The sequence below is a fragment of the Bison bison genome, unplaced genomic scaffold (assembly GCF_000754665.1).
Source record: "Bison bison bison isolate TAMUID 2011002044 unplaced genomic scaffold, Bison_UMD1.0 scf7180017864162, whole genome shotgun sequence".
In the NCBI taxonomy this organism is placed as follows: Eukaryota; Metazoa; Chordata; class Mammalia; order Artiodactyla; family Bovidae; genus Bison; species Bison bison.
Genome location: NW_011494734.1, coordinates 1,922,123 through 1,932,191, shown reverse-complemented (window position 1 = coordinate 1,932,191; position 10,069 = coordinate 1,922,123).

Below are 10,069 nucleotides of genomic sequence, written 5' to 3'. Positions count from 1 at the left end.
CGGCTGAGCGACTTCACTTTCACTTTTCACTTTCATGCATTGGAGAAGGAAGTGGCAACCCACTCCAGTGTTCTTGCCTGGAGAATCCCAGGGATGGGGGAGCCTGGTGGGCTGCCATCTCTGGGGTCGCACAGAGTCGGACACGACTGAAGCGACTTAGCAGCAGCAGTAACAGTACTTATACATATTTATATACGTGCTCATTTGATCTTGAGGACAGCTGAATGAGGGAAGTACTGTTCTTTTCACAATGATTTTACAGGTAGGAAAATTTAGGCATGGACAGGCAATGTCTCCAAGGTGGCACAACTAATAATACAGAGCTAGAGTCTGAACTCAGCAGTTTAACCCCAGAGACTATGTTTAGATCACTATTTTACATGACCTTCAAGATAGACATTTAACCCCGGAAACAATGTGCTCAATGAAATGAAAGAAAATTTTAGAATAATAGCTGTACAGCAGACCTGAAATAAAATAGTCAATATTGGAATGGAAGAATGAAGGACTCTAAAAGAATATCTCCAGAGGAAAAAAAGAAGGGATAGTTTATCTGACTTATTTGTTTATTGAGGTGATGTCCTGGGGAGATTTAAGCTACTCAAGTGAAAATATGAGGCATTTCTTTCTCTTTTTTTTCCAGTTACAAAGTATTTTTAATCTTCACAAATGAAACAGTTATCAGAAAAGCTGTCACTTCCTCTACAAGATTACTTTCTAGGGGATCGAATTTCTTTTCCTGGAAGAACCCAAGAAAACATGAGGCATTTTTTAACTCCAAGAAGTGAACAGTAAAATAAGCACAGTTTACTATCTACTTCAGATATAAAAGCATTTATATATTTATAGTATATTCTGAATATTGATTTCAGAACTATGGTAAAAATACCTTCAGAGGCAGAATTTCCTACTATTGGGAACAGATTAGAAAATTCTCTCTCCACAAAACAAATATAGCATTGTGGGAAAATATCAGAAACTGATCACTTAAGGGCTCTAAAAGTTAACCAAAGGCAAACAACAATTTAAGAAGCATGTGTTCAGGAAAAACTGCTAGTACTTTGAATAAGAACAGTGGGAGTTTACAGCCTTCTTGCCTGGGGCTGCTTCCATCTCCTCCAGCTCAGTTGGTGAGAAACATAGCTTTTCTAGAGTAGAACTGACTGTGAAAACCAGCAGCTTCACAGCCACAGGGGACTGACTTGATCAGGAGCAGAGGGCAAAGATCCATGCCCAGAGTCGTCATCTGTAGAAGTAGGAACTTCTTGGTAGGAAACAAACAGGAAAAAATCCACAGCTCTGCTAGTCTAAGGTGTGGTCTGGTTAGAGTGAGTGGCAACCAGCTGGAAATGTATAGAGATACTAGAAATGAAAGCACTATAAAAGGATTAGACAAAATCTCCCTCAGGATTGTTTTGTCTATTCGGGTTCTTTTGTGTTTCCATACAAATTTTTAAATTTTTTGTTTTGGTTCTGTGAAAAATACCATTGGCAATTTGATAGAGATTGTGTTGGGTCTGGATTGCCTTGGATAGTATGGTCATTTTTACAATGTTGATTCTTCCAATCCAAGAACATGGTATATCTTTTCATATTTTCATGTTGTCTTCAAGATCTTTATAGCATCTTAGAGTTCTCAGAGTACAGGTTTTTTGCCTCCTTGGGAAGGTATTTTATTCCTCAGTATTTTATTCTTTTTTGATGCAAAGGTTAATGGGATTGTTTCATCAATTTTTCTTTCTGATATTTTATTGTTAGTGTATAGAAATGCAGCAGATTTCTATGTTTTAATTTTGTATCCTGCAACTTCACCAAATTCATTGATGAGCTCCAGTAGTTTTCTGGTAGCAGACTTAGGATTTTCTATGTATAGAATCATGTCATCTGCAAATAGTGACAGTTTTACTTCCCTTTTACTCCCCTTCCAGTCTGGAATCCTCTTATTTCTTTTTCTTCTCTTGACTGCTGTGGCTAGGACTCCCAAAACTATGTTGAATATATGTGGTGAGTGTGGGCATCCTTGTCTTGTTCCTCATCTTAAAGAGAATGCTTTCAGCTTTTCACCTTTGAGTATGATGTGTTAGCTGTGGATTTGTCATACATAACCTTTCTTATGGTGAAGTATGTTCTTTCTTTTTTTTTTTTTTTTAATTTTTTTATTCCTTTATTTCTCATGTGTTCCCCATCCTGAACCCTCCTCCCTCCTCCCTCCCCATACCATCCCTCTGGGTCGTCCCAGTGCAAGTATGTTCTTTCTATGCCCACTTACTGGAGAATTTTTATCAGAAATTGGTGTTGAATTTATTGAAAGCTTTTTTGGCATCTATTGAAATGATTGTATGATTTTTATTCTTCAGTTTGTTAATGTAATGTATCATATTGATTGATTTGCAGATATTGAAAAACCCTTGCATCCCTGGGATAAATCTTATCATAGTGTATGATCCTTTTTAGTGTATTGCTGAGTTTGGTTTGCTAGTACTTCGTTGGGGGGTTCTGTACGTATGTTCATTAGTGATACCAGCTCATGATTTTATTTTTTGTATGTGATGTTGTTGTCTGTTTTTGATATCAGGGTGATGGTGGCCTCGTATAATGAGTTTAGAAGCATTACTTCCTCTGTAATTTTTTTTAATAGTTTGAGAAGGATAGGTGTTAACTCTTTTCTGAATGTTTGATCAAGTTCACCTGTAAAGCCATTTGGTCCTGGACACTTTTGGGGGGGGGGGGGGAATTTTTAAATTACTGATTCATTTTCAATATTGGTAATTGGTCTGTTTATATTTTCTATTTATTCCCATTTCAGCCTTGGGAATTGTCTTGGTGTTTGTTTGTTTGTTTGTTTGTAGCTCACTGAGTTTCTGTTAGGCAGCTATTTTGAATTTTTTGTCAGGTAAATCATATATCTCTTTGTCTTTGGATTCAGTTACTGAAAGATTGTAATTCTTTGGTGGTGTCATGTTACCTTGATTTTTCATGTTCCTTGACATTTTCGTTGCATTTGAAGTAGCAAATCTTTACCAACTGCATTTGGGAGAGACTTTCTATCAACATCACTATGGATTTTGAGGCTATCTCAGACCTTCTGTGGGTACACCTGCTCTTTGCTTCTTGCGCCCTCTTGTGGCAGAATTCTTAAACTTGCGCGCCATCTCTGGATCCTGGATGCACCAAGCCCAAGGCTCACAACCTCTCTTGCTTTCTTACTCGTGACCCTAACGTTCAAGTTTGTGGGCTCTCCCTGGCGTGCAGATTAGCCAACTTTCTGTGTGTGTGTTCACTGGAAACCTGCCAAAACCCACTCAGGCCATCGTCAGGAGCATGTACATGGAGCTGGCCACAGATGAGTATATGGTTGTGTGGATGACCCATGTGGGATAGTATAGGTGCCCATGGGCTAGAGATGCTCCCAGCCACTGTGGGCTGGCTTCTTGATGGAATCCACAAGGCGGTGAGGATCTGTGTCACTTTCATGTCCTTCACAAGTTCTCTCTGCTGTTCTCCCTACTACTCCCTACCCTGTAACTCATAGAGATCTTCATGTAGTATTCCCAATGGGGTGAAAGAGAAAGGAACCCTTTGGAGTTGTCCTGCACAGCTAGGGAGTCAGGTGTCACTCGAATGCTGTCTCTTTCACCTTTGAGATAAACCAAGGACCAGGGAAGACCTTCCTATGCCCTAAGCCGTGTCACCTTGAGAGGGAGATGATGTAGGCAAGGTCAAGCGATTCTTCATACCCTTTCCAGTGCATCCAAACTCTCTCTCTCTTTTTTTTTTTTTTTTTTGCTCCAATGGATTTCTGGAATTACTTCCCTGGAAACCTGGACTTTCGCAAAGGCTGTCTCATCAGTTAGTGATTGTATTCAGTATGTTCACCAGGGACTCCCAGATCATGAGCAGGAGAAGCCAATTCATGGGTCACCATGGGGTCCAACTAGAACCAAGATCTGTCAGCCCATTGGACTGCTCCTAGGCCCATTGGCATATGGTGCTAGAACCCACAGCTCCCTCAGAGGAACTTTTGTCTGTGGATGGATACTAAATTTTTGTTGGTGAGGGACGGGATGAAAATGAGCAATGTCTTTGGCTTGTTTTGTGCTAACATCACCCCCTCTTGTCTTCCTAAAGTCTCTTTATTCTAGTGCAGAGTTTTGTACTGACAGTTTTTTTGTTTTGGTACCTTGCATGTATTTCAAAGATATAAACACAAGCAATGCTAAGAGTAAACAATGCAATGTTTTCAGTATATTCATTGAAAAGCAGAATGGAAATCATCTTAATGGTAGTGGTGAGACGAGAGGGTAGAGAGGTCTTGCTAAGAGCATCTGAAGTTTCAGGGGTCTCACTTGAATCCCTGCTTGATGCTAAAAGGCAAGCCAAAGGCCACTTGTACATCAAGCAATAGACTCATTCTCAGTGCTGTGTGTGGTATTGTGTGTGTGTGTGTGTAAACATAATTTTTGGATCACATGTGCACCACTGAGAAATAGTTGGAAATGATATCCTAGGCAATGTGGTGACTGATTGTGGAGGGTTGGCATAACAGCCCAGAGAGTTTTAGGCTTTGAATGTAAGCATGGGATTCCATTAGAGGTTACTGAATATGGTAGTGAAAAGATACATTTTGAGTTTTGGAATACTGGTCTGGCATGGAGGGATTGAAGCTACAGGGCAAGTGAGACCAGTGGCTGCACTAATCCAAAGATGAAGCGGTAAGGATAGGGAAAGAGGGATGGCCTGGAATAGAGCAACAAGTACATCCAGAGACATTTTGAGAGGAGAATATATTGGACATCTAGGCAGTTTGACACCAGAAATTAAGAAGAAAGGAGCATCAGTGATGGTTTCCATTTTGGAGAATTGGTCATAGAAAGTTCTCCAGGGTTGGCAGTGTAGGATTCAAGCAAGTAAAGCACATAATTGAATTCACCAGTTGTTAGAATGCCTGCTATACAAAACTAATAGATGTATTGACATTGGGAAGAAAGGAGTGTTCAACCCTGTGGAAGAGAAAAAACAGAAGTTGAAGGATAGCTTTCAGGGCAGTTCTGAGGATGAGGTGTTAAATTAAATACTCTTACCATCCCCTTGAAAATTACCTAGTGCACCCTGGCAGTGTTCCTTATGAAGGCTGGCCCCATATTTCTAAGTGGTGGCAAAATGTATTCACTTGGATGCATTTCTTTCTTTTCCATGGGGCTGGATAAAAGAATCTCCTTTTCATTTTTTGTTTGTTTGTTTCTTGTGTTTTTGTTTGACTTTGACAAAAAGGACATGCTCAGGGAAACTTTGGGGCCTGCAGAACTGAAAGCATTTGCAGGGTTTAGGACAAGATCACAAGTCAGTTTCTAGGAGGCACGAATGGCCGCTGAGTGGCGGGAGGCACTTCGGTAGGTACCCTGGGACAGCTCCCCAGGCGCCTTTCCTGCCCACAGCTTGGCCTTGCTGGCTGCCTGCAGGTCATCAGGGACTTCCAGGAAGCCCAAGCTCCACAGAACACCAGTCAATTTGTAGCGGGGAGAGAAAAAGGGAACGAGGAGGAGGGGATTATGGGAGAGACTGTGCTGATAGGAAATGACACTCGGTGTAAAATGGGAATTAGAAGAAAAGAAAGCATTGTAGGGATTGGCTGTAATTAAATAGAAGCAGTGTTCAATTCTAATACTGCAAAACCTTAAAGAAATGGGTTTGCTTTTCCATAGCGCAACCTTCCTCTCTGGTTCCCTCTTCTGACTGCCCCTCCCCCAGGAGGCCCAGATGATGGTGTATGCAGCTTAGGAAGAAGAAGGTGCTTCTTGGGACTTCCCTGGTGGTCCAGTGGCTAATATTCTGCCTTCTGAGGCAGGGGATGTCGGCTCCATCCCTGTTTGGGAAACTAAGATCCCATACGCTATAGAGGTGCAGCCAAAAATTTATTTAAAAAGGTGCTTCTTCACTTAGATCCAGCGTGGATCATAATTTTCAACTTGCATGACAGCTCTAATTGATTCGTAGTGAATACCTAGAACACTGTGGAGACCGATTTTAAGTCAAAATCTGGGTGTGCCAGGCAAGAATGTTGCAATCAATGAGCTATGTCTACTGTGGCTGTGGGTAAACCCAAACCCGCCTCACTTGCCCTACTTTGCTTTAGACAATTCTCTAAGCAGAGCATGCCCCTCCTTCCCAATTCTGTTGCATTCATCACTCACGTCTCATTTTCCCTCATCCTTTTCTTTCCTGCAGAAGACATTATGGTGACTCCAGGTGATGAGTTCATTAAGGAATACTGTATGAGTTTCAAGTGCCTTCCCATGGATTTCTCCATCACCAAAACACCTGAGCCCCCAGGAATGCTCAGGTTTTAAGCTCCCACCAACTAGTGGCATGATTTTGAGCTCTGACCATTTAGCCTCAGTTTTGAAGAAGTGATGCACCAGTAGTAAGGGGAGGCAGCTGAGATCTGGGATGTTCAGAGTCCAGGAAGTTATGCAGATGGTCCCAAAGAGAGGGGCGAGCCATGCAAATACCTTTGTCCCAAAGGATTCCAGGACCTCAGCTCTTTCCATGTTGGAACTGATACCAGAAATATCTAATCCAATGATCAGTGGAGAGATTCATTAAGCTTCAGAAGGCTTTCAGCTCACAGCCAGTGACGAGGGATCACAGTCCAGCTCCAGGGAAAAGGGAGTTCCAGGAATCATTGACTGATGTACTGAGCAGAATTCAGTTCCAGCAGGTGTGAGACTGAAACCCAGAAATGTCAGTCAAGAGGACTGGGAGAGGGCAAAATGTTGTAGTCCTGTGCAACTAGGCTGCCCCAGGGATAGGGTGCATGTTGAAGGCGGTGATATTAATCCCAGCTCTCCCACCAGCTGATGGGAACTGAGCTCCTAACACAGCCCAGGCCTCAGTCAGAGTTAAATCAAGTGCTACTTGCAGGTTAGAGGTAGCAGGCCAATAGCTGTATCACATCTAATCTTTTAAGTTGACATCGCCTTTCTACCTGCTATGGGTAGAAATCTCCTGCTATCTACACTAGTATTTCTCAACCTTGTCTCACGTTGAAACATGTGAAGAGCTTTGAAAAATAGGGTGCCTGGGTTCCACTCCCAGAATGAGGTATGTGACCTGGGTGTTAGGATTTTTCAAAGCTCTTTCCACCACTTTCCAGGTCACCACCCAAATGTCTACTTCATTACACTGCTGGGGCAGAATCTGTGACACTTCCTCCCTTACCTGCACACTCCTCCCAACAGATGATGAACCCTAAGATAGGTACTTGAGCCCTCTACTGGTCTTGCATCTTTCCCGAGTCCAGGATGTTTGCCCCTTGGCTCTCCTAGATCTATGCTATTCTTACCCCAGTTTCCTTTATCTTTTGTTACCTGCACCTCCAGCCAACCTACCTCTGTCCCAGCCTCCTGGACTCTCAACTCCATCCATGCCTGCTGCCTCAGCTTCTTCTATCTGTGGGATCACAAAAATGATCACTTTTGTTTCCATATCAGTTCCATAATATTTTCCACGATCTTCTACATATTAATTGGTTCCCTTTTCCTCTCCATCAGTGGGCATGCAGAACCCATTAGATCAAAATTAGGTTTTCAGCACAGACATGACTTAAAACAGCAGCTGAGTGGACTTGATTGCCTTTCAGTTTCCTTCCAGCTTTCACATTCTTTGATACATTGCAAATAGAGTAAAATTCATCATCATCATCATCATCAATATCATAATCTGGGCTCAGGGTGAAGGCAGTATTCTAAATGAGTTAAAAAAAATCAGAAGCATACGTTTCAAAACTATTTCTTTCATGTATTAGAGTCATTGAAACTTGTTATTAACAAACTATTACCAAATTCCGGAGAAGGCAATGGCAACCCACTCCAGTGCTCTTGCCTGGAAAATCCCGTGGATGGAGGAGCCTGGTAGGCTGCAGTCGATGGGGTTGCTAAGTCGGACATGACTGAGCAGCTTCACTTTCCCTTTTCACTTTCATGCATTGGAGAAGGAAATGGCAACCCACTCCAGTGATCTTGCCTGGAGGATCCCAGGGATGGGGGAGCCTGGTGGGCTGCCATCTATGCGGTCACACAGAGTCGGACACGACTGAAGTGACTTAGCAACATTTCCAAATTCGGAAAGGAGTTTATGCAGTTTATGTGCCAATTCCTTAAGAAATATAACAAATATGAAAGATAAATCTCAGGAAGGAGGACACTACACTATCACTATGAACAGTATGCTTAGACCTAGAAAACAGGATTGACAAAAATATTTTTAGAATTAATGACAGTTGTGTTGTCAGATTAAAATGAGGATATACAAATGGAAATAGGAAAGTCACTAGCAACTAGATGGCTGAAATATCCTTTAAAAATCTTATGCTACTACTGCTGCTAAGCCTCTTCTGCTACTGCTAAGTCGATTCAGTCGTGTCTGACTCTGTGCGACCCCATAGACGGCAGCCCACCAGGCTCCCCAGTCCCTGGGATTCTCCAGGCAAGAACACTGGAGTGGGTTGCCATTTCCTTCTCCAATGCAGAAAAGTGAAAGTGAAGTCACTCAGTCATGTCCAACTCTTAGCGACCCCATGAACTGCAGCCTACCAGGCTCCTCCATCCATGAGATTTTCCAGGCAAGAGTACTGGAGTGGGGTGCCATTGCCTTCTCCGTAAAAATCTTATACATGCTTTTAATTGGCTTTGGACACCCTTGCTTCATAGTAGAACGAAAATAAACTTTGATCATATCTATATTTATGATTTTTATATGAGAAGAAGGTACCTATTAAAAACCATCTTTAATCATTTCGCAATATATACAAATATCAAGTCATTGTGTTGTACACCTGAAATGAATATAATAGGATATGCAATTATCTCTCAATTGAAAGACACCCTTCTTTAGGCAGAATTTCTGAGATTGAGGATAGGTTGAACTAAGGGCAGGAATAAATTCAGCCAGTGTTCACTAGACTGGCTCTCAAGTGCCCCAGCCCATCCATTTCCTGGGACTCGCCTCCTTGCATCACTATTATCCACGAACTAAAAGGTTAAAAGTGTACACAGCAGAAGCCAGCAGAATCCCAGGCTGACCCCCATTACCACTTTGCCATACTGTACTCCTGATGACCAAGACATATTGGGATGGGTCCTTTGCTTATTTTTTGTGTGTAGACTCTAAGAAGTAATTAGGCTCAAGGACCACCCATCACCCACACAAGCATCCTCTCAGTTTCTCAAGATCAGTTGTTAGAAACTGATCTCATGACTCAGCCCAAGAAAAGGGATTGCATCCATCAGCTTGTGTTCACTTCTCATTTTAGTTTAATGGATATTTGCTTAGTATCCAGGTTTCATCTATGTTTGTAAATTCACCTTATTGTTTTTAAGCAATATTTATATGTTGAGGGCACTTTATACCTTTTAGGGCAATCTTGCTTCCCATTAAAATATAAGGACCATATTCTAGTTTTCAGTTTATGGAGTCAGAAGCATACAGATGTAAGAAGGGACTATGATTCATACTCTTCTTATTCCATTAATTCTTGGGAAATTGCAAAATGCCTTTTGGATAGTAGATAGGGGCATTTTATAGTGAAAGAGAGGCAATCCTGTACTGATGTACTGTTCATGGCAGTCAATAGTGTGTTAACGCTTATATTGGCCAAAGGAATATCGATTCCTACTTCATCCATTCTCCTTCTCCAGTCTGTGAAAACTGAAATTTCTCATTAGGCCACGAGGTGGCAGATTAATTGCAGGAGGAAAAAAAATAAAACAACAATAGTACAACTGAGCAACTTCACTTTCACTTTTCACTTTCATGCACTGGAGAAGGCAATGGCAACCCACTCCAGTACTCTTGCCTGGAGAATCCCATGGACAGAGGAGCCTAGCAGTCTACAGTCCATGGGGTCTCAAAGAGTCAGACACAACTGAGCACATAACACACACACACACACAAGTAACTGTTATACTATTTCTTTCAAAAAACAAAACACTCTGCACATTTTATAACAATCTTCCTGAGCACAGGCTTGCTGGAGTTCTACTTGGCAGAGGCTTCTCATGGAAGCCCCAGA